This window comes from Notamacropus eugenii, chromosome 2 (genome assembly GCF_028372415.1).
Source record: "Notamacropus eugenii isolate mMacEug1 chromosome 2, mMacEug1.pri_v2, whole genome shotgun sequence".
Taxonomy (NCBI): Eukaryota; Metazoa; Chordata; class Mammalia; order Diprotodontia; family Macropodidae; genus Notamacropus; species Notamacropus eugenii.
This window is the reverse complement of record NC_092873.1, coordinates 105396565-105412149: the sequence shown is the minus strand read 5'-3', so window position 1 is coordinate 105412149 and position 15585 is coordinate 105396565. Positions and strand designations below refer to the sequence as shown.

Below are 15585 nucleotides of genomic sequence, written 5' to 3'. Positions count from 1 at the left end.
TTTCATTATCTCTCATTTTTCAAAAAGGGAAACTGAGACCCAAAGAATCAATCAACAAGCATTTATGAAGCACATACTATGTGCCAGATGCTGTCCTAAGTACTGAAGATACAAAGAAAGGCATCCGCAGTTCCTGCCCTTAGGGACGGAAGGAGAGAGAGAGAGAGACAGCCTGTAAATAATTAGGTCCATGGAAGATGTGTGCAGTGTAGATGAAGGTAATCTGAAATGGGAAGATATTAGCGGCTGGGGGAAGCAGAAGAAGCCTAATGCTGAAAGTGGGATTTGAGCTGAGCCTTAAAGGAAATGAAGGAAATTAAGCCTCCTCGATAAGGGACAGAACATCCTGGGCGTGGAGGACAGCCAGTACAAAGACACCCAGGGAGATGGCACACTTTCTTCCATGAATCGTGGCTGCTAGGCCTGTGGAGCAGGATTGTGGGATTTGGGGAAGGTAAAGTATAAGAAAGCTGGAAAGGTAGGAAGAGGACAAAGTTATGAAGAGTTTTAAATGCTAAACAGAAGAATTCATATTTGATCCTGGAGGGAATAGGGAGTCACTGGAGCTCACTGAACATGAAAGTACCATCCATAGTCAGACCTATATTTTGGGAAAATATATTTTGGCAACTGAGTAGAAGATGGATAGTAAGAAAAGGGAAGACACAGATGGCAGTTAGAAGGCTAGATAGTAGTCTGGGCTAAAGGTGAGGAGAGTCTCAGACAGGTTAAACAATGCTCTACTGATTACAAAGTAAATTGTCAGTAACAGGATTTGAACTCATGTCCTGACCCCAGGCCCAATGTTCTTGCCCCTACAGCTCTGATCACATTATTCCAGTGGTCAAAAATCTTTCATAGCTCCCTGCTAGTAGATTTCTTTTGCCTGGAATTTGAGATACTCCATCATCTGGTGTCCCTCTACTTTTCTTTTTCTTTCTTTCTTTTTTTTTTTTTTGATAGAAACTACCCATTTTACTATCACTTTAATTACAGTATTTACAAGCATCTTTTCAAGGTGGCAAAAAGCCCTAAAACTACAACCTTCTTCCCAGCGTCTGGAAAGTCATGCTTCTAAGAGTTTCCTCCCTCCCCAAAACTATTCTATCCCTTTCTCCCAAGAGGCTGACTCCTGGTGGTGAGCAAAGAGGGCTGGGTGTGAAAGAGATGGGGAGGCATGGGGAACTGGGGGAGTGAGGCTCATAAAGAGATGGTACTACCATAAATTGCTGAGAGCTAGAGATAAGGACCTTTCCTGGGATGGAGAAGCTAGGTGTTAGAGGTCAGAGATCAAAGCTGAGACAGCCAGAAATGATGTCATCTTGCCTTCCCAAGGCTCTCTTTTGGGCCCTTTCTTAGGGAAGCCGGGGGCAAGAGGAGCTGACAAAAGGCCTGACCCTCCGACCCAGCTTCCTGTGCCCAGAAAGAAGAGGTTTGTGGTTTCTACTCGTCTCCCCAACCACTCTCTCCAGAGAAGGCCAAGATGGAGCACAATTCGTTATCACTGATATGTCCCCACATACCACCATATATACCTACAAATGCATAAGCACAGATAAAAAAAGAATTTTAAGAATCTGACTAATTCTAATCCCCATCTCATAGAGAGCTGTCCACAGGCATATTTGCTTATAGGGCTTAAGAGGGAAGGCAGGGACAGTCAATTCTGTTTTATAGGAGGACAGAGGGATACATTTTGGGAAAAATAAGTTGTTTAGTCTTAATGCATAAGCAGGAAGGACAGAAAGTGGTTAACGTGGCTTCCTTACAAGAAAGGAAGAAAATGGAAGGAAAATTCCTGAATAATGGACATCCAATGCAGAAGCACTGGTAGCCCCAACTTTTCCTATCTTCCTGGGAATTAGTAGAAGAGAGGGGCCCAAACAGGAAAGTAAAGATGGGGAGAGGGGCCAATGTGGCAGACATACTAACTCTCTGGTCTAGCAGGAAGAGAGATTCATCTAGAGCTTGGCTCATGCCTTGGGAGTCTGGGTATCCTGTTTCCAGCTTTATCTCATTTTGTTGTTCAGTCATGTGACTCAATTCTTTGTGATTCCTTTTGGGGTCTTCTAGGCAAAGATACTGGAGTGGTTTGCCATTTCCTTCTCCAACCCTTTTACAGATGAGGAAACCAAGGCAAACAGAGTTAAGTGATTTGCCCAGGTTCACACAGCTAGTAAGTGTATAAGCCAGATTCGAACTCCTGAAGATGAGTCTTTCTGACTCCAAGTTCAGCACTCTATCCACTATGCCACCTAACTACCCTTATCTCATATTACCCCCTGCCATGTACTTTATATTCCTGCCTAACCAAACTATTATCTATCTCCCAAACATGACCTAATTTTTTCCACCTCTGTTTCTTCACTTATTTTGTTCCCTATGTCTGCAATATTCTCCTTCTCCCTCTTCACTTTTAAATTTCAATTTGAATACCATTGCCAAGAATCCTTCCCCAGTCCTCTCCAGTTACTAATGACATTTCCCCCCTGTGGACCTCATCTGGTCTGCAGGTGTTGAATGTACTTGTATTATAGTCAAATCAAAAAGCATCTATTATTAAGCATCTACTGCTTGCCAGGCACTAGGGACACTAGGAAAAGCAAAAAAACAAAAACAAAAACAAAAAAAATTGTACCTACTCTTAAGGAGTTCACCTTCTAATGAAGGAGACAACTTGTGAACCACTACATACAAATTGGAGATAATCTCAGAGGGAAGTCACTAGCATTAAGAGAAACCGGGAAAAGCTTCTTGCAGAAAGTGAAATTTTAACTGACTTGAAGGAAGGCAGGAGATGCAGATGACAAGGAGAATATTTTAGGTATGGGGGCAACTAGTGAAAATGCATGTAATCAGTGGGAAGGAGGCCAGTGTCAACTGGATTGTAGAATACCTGGAGGGACTGTTGCTTGTCCTTTCTCAAAGAGGACCATGACATCAGGGAGATGATGCCATGGCTTGCAAGTGAATTGGATTTAAGTGAAGGAAAGCTGTGCAAGGTCTCAGTTTCTCCTCCAGAATCACCTGAGTCCAGTGGCCAGATATGGATAGAACGATGGATATGGAGATGGAGATGGCCCAGGATGCAGTGGGGTACCTTGTCCTTTTCAAGCTAAGATCTTTAACAGATCTCAGTTTGACTGAGGCAATGTTGAAGATCTTGATTCCAAGGCTGGTCCTCTATCCACAGAGCCATGCTGCCTCTCTAAAGCACTTTATAAATGGGAATTTTTATTATCTGTAAGAAAGATTAAGCTGACAGTGATATAGAAGATGGAGAGTCTAGGAAAGAATTCTGTGTATTACCTTTGACTCTTCCTTCTCCCTTACCTCATACATCTAATCAGCTGCCAAGCCCTGTCAATTCTAACTTTGCAAAATCTTGCTTCCATTTTCCCCTGTCTATTCCATTGCCACCAACCAATGATTGGCCATCTTAGATTATTGCAATAGCCTCCTAACTGATCTCCCTGACCCAATCTTTCCCTCCTCCAACCTATCCTCCAATCATCTGACAAAGTGGTATTACTAATAAAATTCAAAAAATACTAAATAAAATTTAAGATGTTAAAATTAAAAACAAAAGCAGAATGATATTTCTTAAGCATAAGTCTTACCTTGGCAATTTCCATTAACTCCAGTCACTCCTTACTACCTGTAAGGTCAAATACTAGCTACTCTGTTTGGTATTTGAAGCCCTTCACCTGTCTCCAACCTATCTTTCCCATCATTGTGCTTCCCTCCACCCTTCGGGGCAGCTAGGTGGTGCAGTGGATAGAGCACCAGTGTAGGAGTCAGGAGGAACTGAGTTCAAATCTCACCTCAGACACTTGCCACTTGCTAGCTGTGTGGTCTTGGGCAAGTCACTTAACCCCAATTGCCTCATCCTGGACTATCTCCAGTCATTTTGAGGAATATCTGGTCACTGGATTCAGATGGCTCTGGAGGAGAAGTGAGGCTGGTGACCTGCACAGCCCTCCCTTATTCAAAACAAAATCAAGTGCAAGTCATGTCACTATTTCTCTGATGGTGTGATCTTCTTTGGCAATGAAGGACAAACACACACTTGAGGTTCTACCCAAGCTGTCCTTGCTGTTCTTCACACATGACATGCCATTTTCTACCTCCATGCCTTTGCACAAACTGTTTGCCCTGTCTCTGGGATGCCCTCCTTCCTCACCTCTGCTTTTCAAAATGCCTCATTTCCTTTAAAGTTCTGATCAGATCTCATCTCCTACCTGAGACCTGTCCTGATTCAAGCAGCTGCTAACCACACCAGCCCCATTTCTTTGTATTTATTTTGCATCTACTTCTGTATATTCATGTTGTTTCTCCCAATGAGTAAAAACTTTTTAAGGACTGTTTCACTTATGAATTTGTATCTACAGTACTTAGATCAATAACTTGCAAATAGCAGGAACTTAGTGAATGTGCTGATTAATTGATATTCATATTCTGTGACTCTATCACCCTACTTCAATCAATCAATAAACTTTTATTAAGTTCCTACTTTGTGCTAGGAACTGTCCTAAGAGCTGGAGATACAAAAAGAGGCACTGTCCTCAAAGAGCTTACAATGTAGTATGGGAAACAATATAAAAATATATACAAATCAAGTACAGGACATATAGGAAATAATTTACAGAGGGAAGTTGCTAGAATTAAAATGAGTTGAGGAAGGTTTCCAGAAAAAAAGATGGATTTTAGTTGAAAATTAAAGGAAGACAGGAATTTCAGTAGTTGGAGTGGAAATAGGAAGAGCATTCCAGACATGGGGACAGCTATAAAGAATGTCCAGAGCTGAGAAATAGAGTGTTTTGTTCATGGAACAGTCAGAAGGCCAGTGTCACCAGATGGAAGAGTATGTGTTGGAGAGTAAAGTGTAAGAAGACTTGAAAGGTCTGCTTACTCTCTCTCTCCTCCAATCTGTCATTCACAGGTTGTCTGATTATTCTCCCTTCATACATGCCTCTGCTGACGGCACTCATCTGTTCAAAAGTCCTCAATGGCTCCCAATGGTTTACTGAATAAAGTTCAAACTACTAAGCTTGCCATGCAAGACCCATCAACCTGGCACCACCTCACTTTCTCAGCCCTTTTGCTTACTCCTTCAGTCTCTGAGTTCTATATCTCAGTCAAATTGTGCTACCTGCTCTCCCCCTGTCCCACGTTTTCCCTTCACAATGTCTTTGCTTGTACTATCCCATGTGCTTTCATGGTTCTCCCTCTACTGAAACTCTACCAACTCTTTTTTTTCTGCTGTGTGCTTTAAAATAAGTATCTATTGATGTCTTTTGGGTTTTTTTTACACCATCAAAATTTCCTCCTGCCTCTCTCCTTCCTTCCTATATAACAAATAATATTTCAAAGGCAAAAAAAAAGAGGAGAAAAAACCAGCAAAACTGATCAATGCATTGCAAAAGTCTGAAAAAGATGTGCAAAGTACTATAAGACTTCCCACGTCTGCAAAGGGATGAGGTGGAGGTATCTTCTCATATCTCTTCTTTGGAAGTACTCCATTTTTAGTAATTTTGTGACATTTACTTTTGATTTTTTTGTGGTTGTTTTTTTCCTGTTTAGGTTGCTGTAGTCATTGTGTATATTGTTTTCTTGGCTCTGCTTACTTCTCTCTGCAGCAGTTCATGTAGGTCTTTCCATGCTTCTCTGTATTCATTTTATTCATTATTTCTTACAGTATAGTTTTATTCCTTTACATGAATACAATACAGTTTGTTTGGCCATACCCCATTGGATGGGTATCTTTGTTTCCAATTCTTGGCTATCACAAAAAGTGCGCCTATAAGTATTTTAGGGTTCATGGGGACATTATTATCAATGGTTTCTTTGGGATATAAGCCCAGTAATGAAATCTCTGGGTCAAAGGATGTGGACATTTTAGCCTCTTTATGTGAAATTGCTTTCCAAAATGGTTCACATAGCTACACCAACAATGCACCAGTGTGCCTATCTTCCCACAACCCTTCCACCTTTGACTATTCCCATCTTTTGTCACCTTTGCTAATTTTCAGGGTGTTACCATTATTTTCATTTCCAATTTTCTTGTTATTAGTGATTTGGAACATTCTTTTATGTAGTGGTTTATAGCTTGCAAGTCATCTTTTGAAAACTATTCATATCCTTTGCCCACCGATCTACTGGAGAATGGTTTTCTTGTTGTGATCATCCTTCATTTTCGAAGAGGACCATGATGTCAGGGAAATGATGATATGACTTGAAGTTGACATTGATTTGAGTGAGGGAGGGCTGTGTAAGGTCACCAGCCTTGCTTTCTCCTCCTGAGTCATCTGGATCCAGTGACCAGACAGTTTTTTGCATGTGTCATATCCTTCCTTTACTATAAACTCTGTGAGAGTAGGAACTGTTTTATCTAACCTTTATGTCTCCGGGTCTAGCACAAAGCTCTTTATGTAGTCTACACTTAATTATGTTGGCTGGATAAATCAATAAAAAGTGTTTGGTTTTTTTTTTCTAGAATTTATCCAAACACCCTGAAATTTCACATGTCTTCTCACCCCCAAGTTGTTCTTCTTATATGTCTTCCCTTAAGAAACCATCTGGAAGGTTCTTCAGTAATTACTGACACTTTCTGACTTTCCAAGAAGTGTAATTTGGGCAAGTTCAGAATGGGAGAATAGCTGCACCCTTTTATAAGCACCTTTTCCCTTATATCCCATTCTTGTGTTACTTCTTCGTACCCAAGGCCTAACACTGTCTGACTTTGACAACTAACTCCTCTTCTGCTCCACCCCAATGAAGCCTCTGCCAGTGACTACTTAAGAGTATAGTTCTTGTTAATTATGTATATTTTTATGTATTTGCTATTTCTATTTATAGATATTTTTATTTGGTTATGATGGCATGTTAGCTTTCCTGGAGTATGGACTACTTTTTCTTTTCATTCAACAAAGGAAGGAAATCAGTGTAATGGAAAGATCACTAGCCTGAAACCACAAGACCTGGGTTCAGATCTTGGTCCTGCTGCTTACTACTTGTGTGATCTTGGGCAAAACCATTTAAGCTTTCAGTCCCTCAGTTTCCTCTTGAACACTGGCTGTAGAACCAGAGGATCTGGATTAGAATCCCAGCTTTGTCACTCTTTTGGTCTCAGGATAGTCACAACTTCTCGGAGCTTCAGTTTCCTTATCTAACCAATGAGAGGCAGTGCAGTAGACAGAGGGCAAGACCTGAAGTCAGGGAGACTTGAATTCAAATCCACCCTCAGACATTTACTAGCTGTGTGATCTTGGGTAAGTTACTTAACTTCAATTTACCTCAGTTTCCTCATTTGTAAAATGCGGATAATGCTATCACTTACCTCCCAGGGTTGTTGTGAGGAATATAAGAAAATAACTGTAAGGCACTTAGTATAGTGCCTGGCACATAGTAAGAGCTATATGATTTTTAAATAATAATAGTACCTACCTCAAAAGGTTGCTGTGAGGATCAAATGAGAAAATAATCTCTTATAACTAAATTTGTTATGATAAATTTATTATAATAATAATGATAACACCTGCCTCTATGGGTCGCTATGAGGATTAAATAAGATACTTGTAAAAAAAAAATAAGCATATGGTGGACAGCTAGGTGAAGCAGTGGATTGAGTGCTGGGCCTGGAGTAAGAACTCTTCCTGAGTTCAAATCTGATCTCAGACATTTAACTAGCTTGTCACACTGGGCTCCTGTTTGCCTTAGTTTCCTCATCTGCAAAATGAACTGGAGAAAACCCCAAATTTGGTCATGAAGAGTTGGCCATGACCAAATAACAACGAAGCATATAGTAAGCACTGTATAAATGCTCATCCCTTTCCCTTCCCTGAATGAGTTGGACTAGACATGCTCTCTGAGGTCTCTTTACTGTTTAAATAAGTTTTTACCCTAAATCTTATGATCAGCGAATAAACGAAAGTGATGAGTTGAGCTGTTATATGGTTCAAACAATAACTTTCTACTTTAAAAAAATTCTTCATTTTTTTCCAGTTCCACATTCTCTCCTCCTCTCTACTCCTCCTCTACCTATTGAGAAGGCAAGAAATACAATATTCATAATACAAATGAAGTCCCAACAAAAAATCCTACATTTTTACACACAAGGGATTCTAGGGATTAGTTCACACCTCCCCAGACCAGTAAATAATTACACAAATAGAAGCCAAAATTAATTGCATTGCAAGTCAAATATCAGGTTGAAGATATGAGACTCTGAATTATTTTCTCTTTTTTAAAAAATATAACTTTTATTGCCATTTCTATTTTTTTAAGAATAAAAAGCTTGCATACACACACAAAAAAACACCCTTGAAATGGACTGAAGCTTTCCTGAATTCTAGTGCCTTCCCTCTGCTGATTATTTCCAATCTATCCTCTCTGTAGTCAGCTTTGTACATTGTTTTCATGCTGTCACCTCCATTAGACTATGAACTCCCTGAGAACAGAGACTATCTTTTGCCTTTCTTCTTGTCCCATTTAACACAGTGACTGGCAAACAGTAGGCACTTAATAAATTCACTCCAAATTTCTGCTTACTGAAATCCTGTTCTTTCAAGATTCAGCTTGGGTCTTCTATGAATCTTCCTTTGATTTCACCAACTGCAAGTGACCTTTGCCTACTGTGATAATCCAAATAACTCAGGATAGGGTAAAGAGAAGTGATTTTGAATACTCTTTCATTTTTACAGATGAGGAAACTGAGACTGTTGGCATAGTATGTGTATAGGGCTATAGGAAGACTTGGATTCAAAGCCTGCTGAACACTGAGCAAATCACCTAAATTTTCCCAGCCTCAGTTTCCTCATCTGTAAAAAAAGGGAGTTAGACTCAATGGCCTCTGAGGTCCCTTTCAACTCTAAAGCTACAAACCCATAACATATTCTGTTTTTAAGCCTCTGCGAGATCCATGTGGCAGCTTAGTGGATGGGGTTCTGGGTCTGGAGTCAGCCTTTGTGAGTTCAAATCCAACCTCAGACACTTATTAGCTATGTGATTAATCTTGTTTGCCTCAGTTTCCTCATCTGTAAAATGAGCTGAAGAAGGAAATGGCAAACTACTCCAGCGTCTTTGTCAAGAAAACCACAAAATGGGGTCACGAAGAGTCAGACATGATTAAAACATGAACCAACAGTAACAGTAACACAGTGTGAAATCAACGAAGCTCCCCTGAGGAAAGTTACTTCTGCATAAAATAAGTCTCTTCCTCTTGTCTTTTTCTGGAAGCTTCCGTGCCTCATGTTGGAAAGTTCCATGACCCATGACTCTGTCACCGGGGCCCCCTCAGCCAATCCCTAGCATCTCCTTGCCTGTGACATCAGAGATGAGAAGCCAATCAGACACATCTGAGTGGGAACCTACCTATAAAACCAATGGCTCAGCAGGGGACGTGACCCTACATCGACTGGGAAGGGCTGCTGGAGAGCTGGTGAGGTTGGATGCAGAGCTGGGTAGCCCCCTACCCCAGGCAGGGCAACCCCTCTGCTGTACCCTCGCTGGCTCCCCATCTTCTTTGTGCCAGGACCTGAAGACCATCCAGCTGAGAAGGTAGGTAGAAGCTCCCTATTTGTAGCTTTCCTTAGTCCTTGTACTCCCTACCTCCCTCAATGGTGTCATGTTACTTCTCATTGTGAGCCTAGAGTCTCTAGCTTGAAATATTTCTAGGTTGTCTGACTTTAGTCCAAACCTCTGTGTTCCAAACTAGATTTTTCCTATCTTTGTCTTGACCTCTCTGATCATTTTCATCACAGTCTACCTTGATGATATTCATTTGTATATGGATATTTTCCCTCCCACTTCAGAGTGTTTTTTTTCTTGTATTCTCAGTTTTTTTCTTATATTCTTGTATTCTCAGCACCTAGAACATTGGTTTTTGTTTTTTGTGTTTTTGGGGGGAAGGGGGACAGAATCTGAGATTTTATCCTTGGAGGGAGCTTGAAGGGAGGAACCAGCAGCTCTTCCAATGGGGATGGGCGCTTTCTCTGCATTTTTTTGTCTTACACTTTCCTGGGGTCACTGAGAGGTTAAGTGACTTCCCCAGGGTTACACTTGCCACTATGGGGCAGAGGGGGAGTTTCAGGAGAAGTCCTGCTGCCTACTAAGTCAGGCACCCTATTCCCATTGCATGGTGCTGCACTGATCCTTTTAAAATAAAAATGTGGACTTAATTGATGGATTGAATTTAAAACAAGGTTAGAGAAGTTTCTATGATGTCACTTGCTGTCCAGTTGTCCACTTATCTAGCACACTCTGGGACCCCGAACCCTGCACTCAGATTTGCTGTTCAAATCAGACTCAGCGTGAGTTGAGATTTAGTAAACATTAAGTAATTAAATTTAATGAGTATTAATTTATACCCACTCCATAGAATTGGGAACACTTTGTTCACAGCTAAAATAGTTTGGAGGTATTATAAAAACAGCATTCTGGATTTGACAATAATTCTCTCCCATTTTAGTAGGTATTTTGCCTGGAGTCTGTGTGACAGGGAAGATATTTTGGGGACAAATTGCTTCTACTACTACATAGTGGTGTGATACAGTGGTTCTCAAACTTTGTGGTCTATGTGGGTGCCCTTTACACTCTTAAAAATTAAGAACTTTTATTTATTTGTTATAAATCTATATGTGGTTTTATCTATTGATATTTACCTCCTTACAAATATAAATGTCTTAGTATTAGTTTTCATTCCTTAAGAGGTCTTGGGGACTCCTAGGGATCCCTGGAACACACCTTTGAGAATCTATGGAAAGTATGCAGAATTTGGAATTTAGGTTCAAACCTTGGCTCTACTCTTCAGCACATTTGGGTCCTTGGTTTCTTCATTTATAAAACTGGAGAGGGGGTTGGATTATAGATGGTGTCTAAGATTCGTTCTAGCTCTAAATTCTATGCTGCTATGATCTTGGTAGAATGAACCCAGTGACCTAGGGAACAGTCACTACTACTTAGAGAATGTGATTTTCTCCGTGGTAGACCCTCTGAAAGCATGTGAAAAACATGTAAATACTGCTTAAACCCCAAGTAAAATTTTTGCTTTCAACCAGAGTGGGCTTTTCACCTGTCTTCAACTATTCAGTTTGTTGGGGCAGAAGGTTTTGGAATATCTGAAGGCAGTAGGTCTTCCAAAGAATACATTGTAATCTTTCTCTGTCTACTCATGAACTTTTGCCTTTTACCTCTTTGACCCCATTCAGAGTGTGGGCTTTTATTTTCTGTTACGGTGGTGCCTCCTAAATTCGCTAGAATATTCTGGAGTTTTTTTGAACTTAGCTGTTTGGGTTTTTTGTTTGTTTGTTTTTAATTAATTTATTTAACTTTTAACATTCATTTTCACAAAATTTTGGGTTCCAAATTTTCTCCCCACTTGTCCCCTCCCCCCACCCCAAAACACAGAGCATTCTAATTGCCCCTATCACCAATCTGCCCTCTCTTCTATCATCCCTCCCTTCCCTTGTCCCCATCTTCTCTTTTGTCCTGTAGGGCCAGATAACTTTCTATACCCCTTTACCTGTATTACTTATTTCCTAGTAGCAAGAACAGTACTCGACAGTTGTTCCTAAAACTTTGAGTTCCAACTTCTCTTCATCCCTCCCTCCCCACCCATTCCCTTTGGAAGGCAAGCAATTCAATATAGGCCATATCTGTGTATTTTTGCAAATGACTTCCATAATAGTCATGCTGTGTGAGACTAACTATATTTCTCTCCATCTTATCCTGCCCCCCATTGTTTCTATTCTCTCTTTTCATCCTGTCCCTCCCCAGGAGTGTTGATTTCAAATTGCTCCCTCCTCCCATTGCCCTCCCTTCCATCCTCCCCCCTACCCTGCTTATCCCCTTCTCCCCCACTTTCCTGTATTATAAGATAGGTTTTCATACCAAAATGAGTGTGCATTTTATTCCTTCCTTTAGTGGAATGTGATGAGAGTAAACTTCATGTTTTTCTCTCACCTCCCCTCTTTTTCCCTCCACTAAAAAGTCTTTTGCTTGCCTCTTTTGTGAGAGATAATTTGCCCCATTCCATTTCTCCCTTTCTCCTCCCAATATATTTCTCTCTCACCATTTAAATTCATTTTTTTAAGATATGATCCTATCCTATTCAATTCACTCTGTGCTCTGTGTGTGTGTGTGTGTGTGTGTGTGTGTGTGTGTGTGTAATCCCACCCATTACCCAGATACTGAAAAGTTTCAAGAGTTACAAATATTGCCTTTCCATGTAGGAATGTAAACAGTTCAACTTTAGTAAGGCCCTTATGACTTCTCTTTGCTGTTTACCTTTTCATGCTTCTCTTCATTCTTGTGTTTGGAAGTCAGATTTTCTTTTCAGCTCTGGTCTTTTCAACAAGAATGCTTGAAAGTCCTCAATTTCATTGAAAGACCATTTTTTCCCCTGAAGTATTATACTCAGTTTTGCTGGGTAGGTGATTCTTGGTTTTAGTCCTAGTTCCTTTGACTTCTGGAATATGATATTCCATGCCCTTCAATCCCTTAATGTAGAAGCTGCTAGATCTTGTGTTATCCTTATTGTATTTCCACAATACTTGAATTGTTTCTTTCTAGCTGCTTGCAATATTTTCTCCTTGACCAGGGAACTCTGGAATTTGGCCACAATGTTCCTAGGAGTTTCTCTTTTTGGATCTCTTTCAGGAGGTGGTCAGTGGATTCCCTGAATACTTATTTTGCCCACTGGTTCTAGAATCTCAGGGCAGTTTTCCTTGATAATTTCATGAAAGATGATGTCTAGGCTCTTTTTTTGATCATGACTTTCAGGAAGTCCCATGATTTTTAAATTATCTGTCCTGGATCTTTTTTCCAGGTCAGTTGTTTTTCCAATGAGATATTTCACATTATCTTCCATTTTTTCATTCTTTTGGTTTTGTTTTGTGATTTCTTGGTTTCTCATAAAGTCATTAGCCTTCATCTGTTCCATTCTAATTTTGAAAGAACTATTTTCTTCAGTGAGCTTTTGAACCTCCTTTTCCATTTGGTTAATTCTGCTTTTGAAAGCATTCTTCTCCTCATTGGCTTTTTGAACCTCTTTTGCCAATTGAGTTAGCCTAATTTTCAAGGTGTTATTTTCTTCAGCATTTTTTTGGGTCTCCTTTAGCAAGGTGTTGACCTGCTTTTCATGCTTTTCTTGCATCTCTCTCATTTCTCTTCCCAGTTTTTCCTCCACCTCTCTAACTTGATTTTCAAAACCCTTTTTGAGCTCTTCCATGGCCTGAGCCCATTGGATATTTATTTTGGATGTTTGGGATACAGAACCCTTGACTTCTGTGTCTTTCCCTGATGGTAAGCATTGTTCTTCCTCATCAGAAAGAAAGGGAGGAATTATCTGTTCACCAAGAAAGTAGCCTTCTATAGTCTTATTTTTTTTCCCTTTTCTGGGCATTTTCCCAGTCAGTGACTTGACTTCTGAGTTTTCTCTCCACACCCACCTTGCCTCCAGATCCACCCAGCCAGCATTTGGGGTCTGAGATTCAAATGCTGCTTCCCAGCCCCAGGGCTTTGGGCAGGGGCGGGGCTGGTATTCAGTGTGAGATTAAGTTCAGGTGCTCAGGTGGTGGCAGGGCCGCCTCAATGGGGCTCAGTTCCCTCAGGGGGTTTATGTGGAGACCTTCAACAATGGATCCAAGCTCCTGCCTGCTTTGGGAGCCCTTGTCTGCTGCTGCGTCTGCTGCCGCCTCCCAAGGGGGCCTGAGTTATGGGGACATCCCACTCCCCTCTCGCCTAGCCAAAGAGACCCTCTCACTGACCTTTGTCACCTGTGGGTGGAGGGATCTGTGCAGCCCCTGGAGATTCTGTCCCTGAAGCCTACTCAGATCTGCTTCTCTTGGTGCCTGTGCAGCCAAGGCGGGGCTGGGCTCTGCTCCGGGTCTGGTGCACGACGGACCTTTTGCGTCAGGTTTTCAGATCTCTCTGGAACAGAAATCTTGTTTGCTCTGTTGTTCTGTGGCTTCCGCTGCTCCAGAATTCATTGAGAGTTCTTCTTTACAGATATTTTATGGGCTGCGGGTTCGGAGCTAGCATATGTGTGTCTTTCTACTTTGCCATCTTGGCTCCTCCCCCTGCTTAGCTGTTTGAATCTGTGATTTAAATACACCAAAGGATCTTTTCTGTCAAGATTTTTCTCCAGAGACTCTTTGTGACCTTTACTTTGGTGCTACACCTATATTGAAGTTCTGTTGGATAAAACTTAAAATGGGCATATCCAAGCTATAGAAGTCCCCCAAAATGACCAGAAATATTTTTTCCTTCCTTTTGTTCATATTGTCCTGAATCTGCTCCATATAGGAGCATCAAAAGTCCTACCTAAAGCTAGGAAGGAGCTCAGAGGAAATCATTTACTTGTTTCACAAATGAGAAAAAGAAGCTTACAAAGATTAAATAACTTTCCTACTGATGCCATATACATGGTGGTGTGCTGGTAAATGTTTAACATTTACCAGCTCTGGGGAAGGATGGAGAAAGAGATCTATTTCTGACACATTTTTATGCTTAATCTGTATTATTACCACTTTTTCAATCATCGCCTTAAGTCAAGACAATCAACAAAATAAATCAAGCCCTAATTTGTAGTGTTTGCTGATTTTTGAGATGTAAATGCTCATGTTACAAATTTAACTATTGGCTCCCTTAAGACAATATAGGCCCAGCCCTAGCACATGTCTGGCATTTGCAGTATGTCTTAGAAGTGAGATTTAAACCTAGGTCGTCTAGTCCAGACTTAGTGGACTTTCTACTGTGCACATTATATAATCCATATATCTAAATCTTAAGTCATCCTGCCTTCAGGTGTTCAGTTTAGTTTTTTTCTCCTCTGTGATAACTTTCCAGATCAGTCATTCCAGCTTGTATCAAGCTTTTCCTCTGAACTCAGATTATTCGTTATTTATACCAGTCACTATGCAATTTGGTCCTGTAGAAGTTAATGTATCAATCAATCTCATCAATATTTATTAAGCACCTACTGTGTGCCAGGCATTGTGTGTAAGCACTAGTGATAAAAAGAGGCAAAAGGCAGTTCTTGCCCTCAAAGAGCTTATGGCCTTCCTGGGGATGCAAACAAATATGCGCAAACAAGCTATATACAGGATAAATAGGAAATAATTAACAGAGGGAAAGCACTAGAATTAAGAGAGATTAGGGAAGGCTTCCTTTGATAGTTTAGCTAAAGGAAGCTAGGGAGGTCAGCAGGAATGGTAGAGGAGGGAGAGCATTCATTCCAGGCATGGGAGACAGCCAGATAAAATGCTCACAGCTGAGATATGGAGTGTCTTGAATTTGTGGAACATCCTAGAAACCAATGTTGCTGGATCAAAGAGTACCTGTTAGGGAGTAAGATGTAAGAATATTGGAAAGGTAGGAGGAGGATAAGTTATGAAGAGCTTTGAATGCTAAACAGAGCATTTTGTATTTGATCCTAGAGACAATAGGGAGTTACTGGAGTTTAAATGAGAAAGGGGATGACATGCACTTTAGGAAAATCATTTTAGTGGTTTAATGGAGGATGGATTGGAGTAGGGAGAGACTTGAGGCAGGCAGATGCATCAGTAGGCTGTTATAATAGTCCAG

General features: G+C 40.7%; 1 protein-coding gene across 3 annotated transcripts in view; it reads left to right on the top strand.

The window, feature by feature from the left end:
* Positions 1–9393: 9393 nt before the first annotated feature.
* The window catches only part of TRERF1 (transcriptional regulating factor 1), a 334655-nt gene continuing 328463 nt past the window's right edge, over positions 9394–15585 (top strand). For all 3 annotated transcript variants that reach the window (XM_072642154.1, XM_072642161.1, XM_072642162.1), the window contains exon 1: positions 9394–9558. The gene's annotated coding sequence lies outside the window, so the exon portion shown is untranslated. The remainder of the gene's footprint in view (positions 9559–15585) is intronic.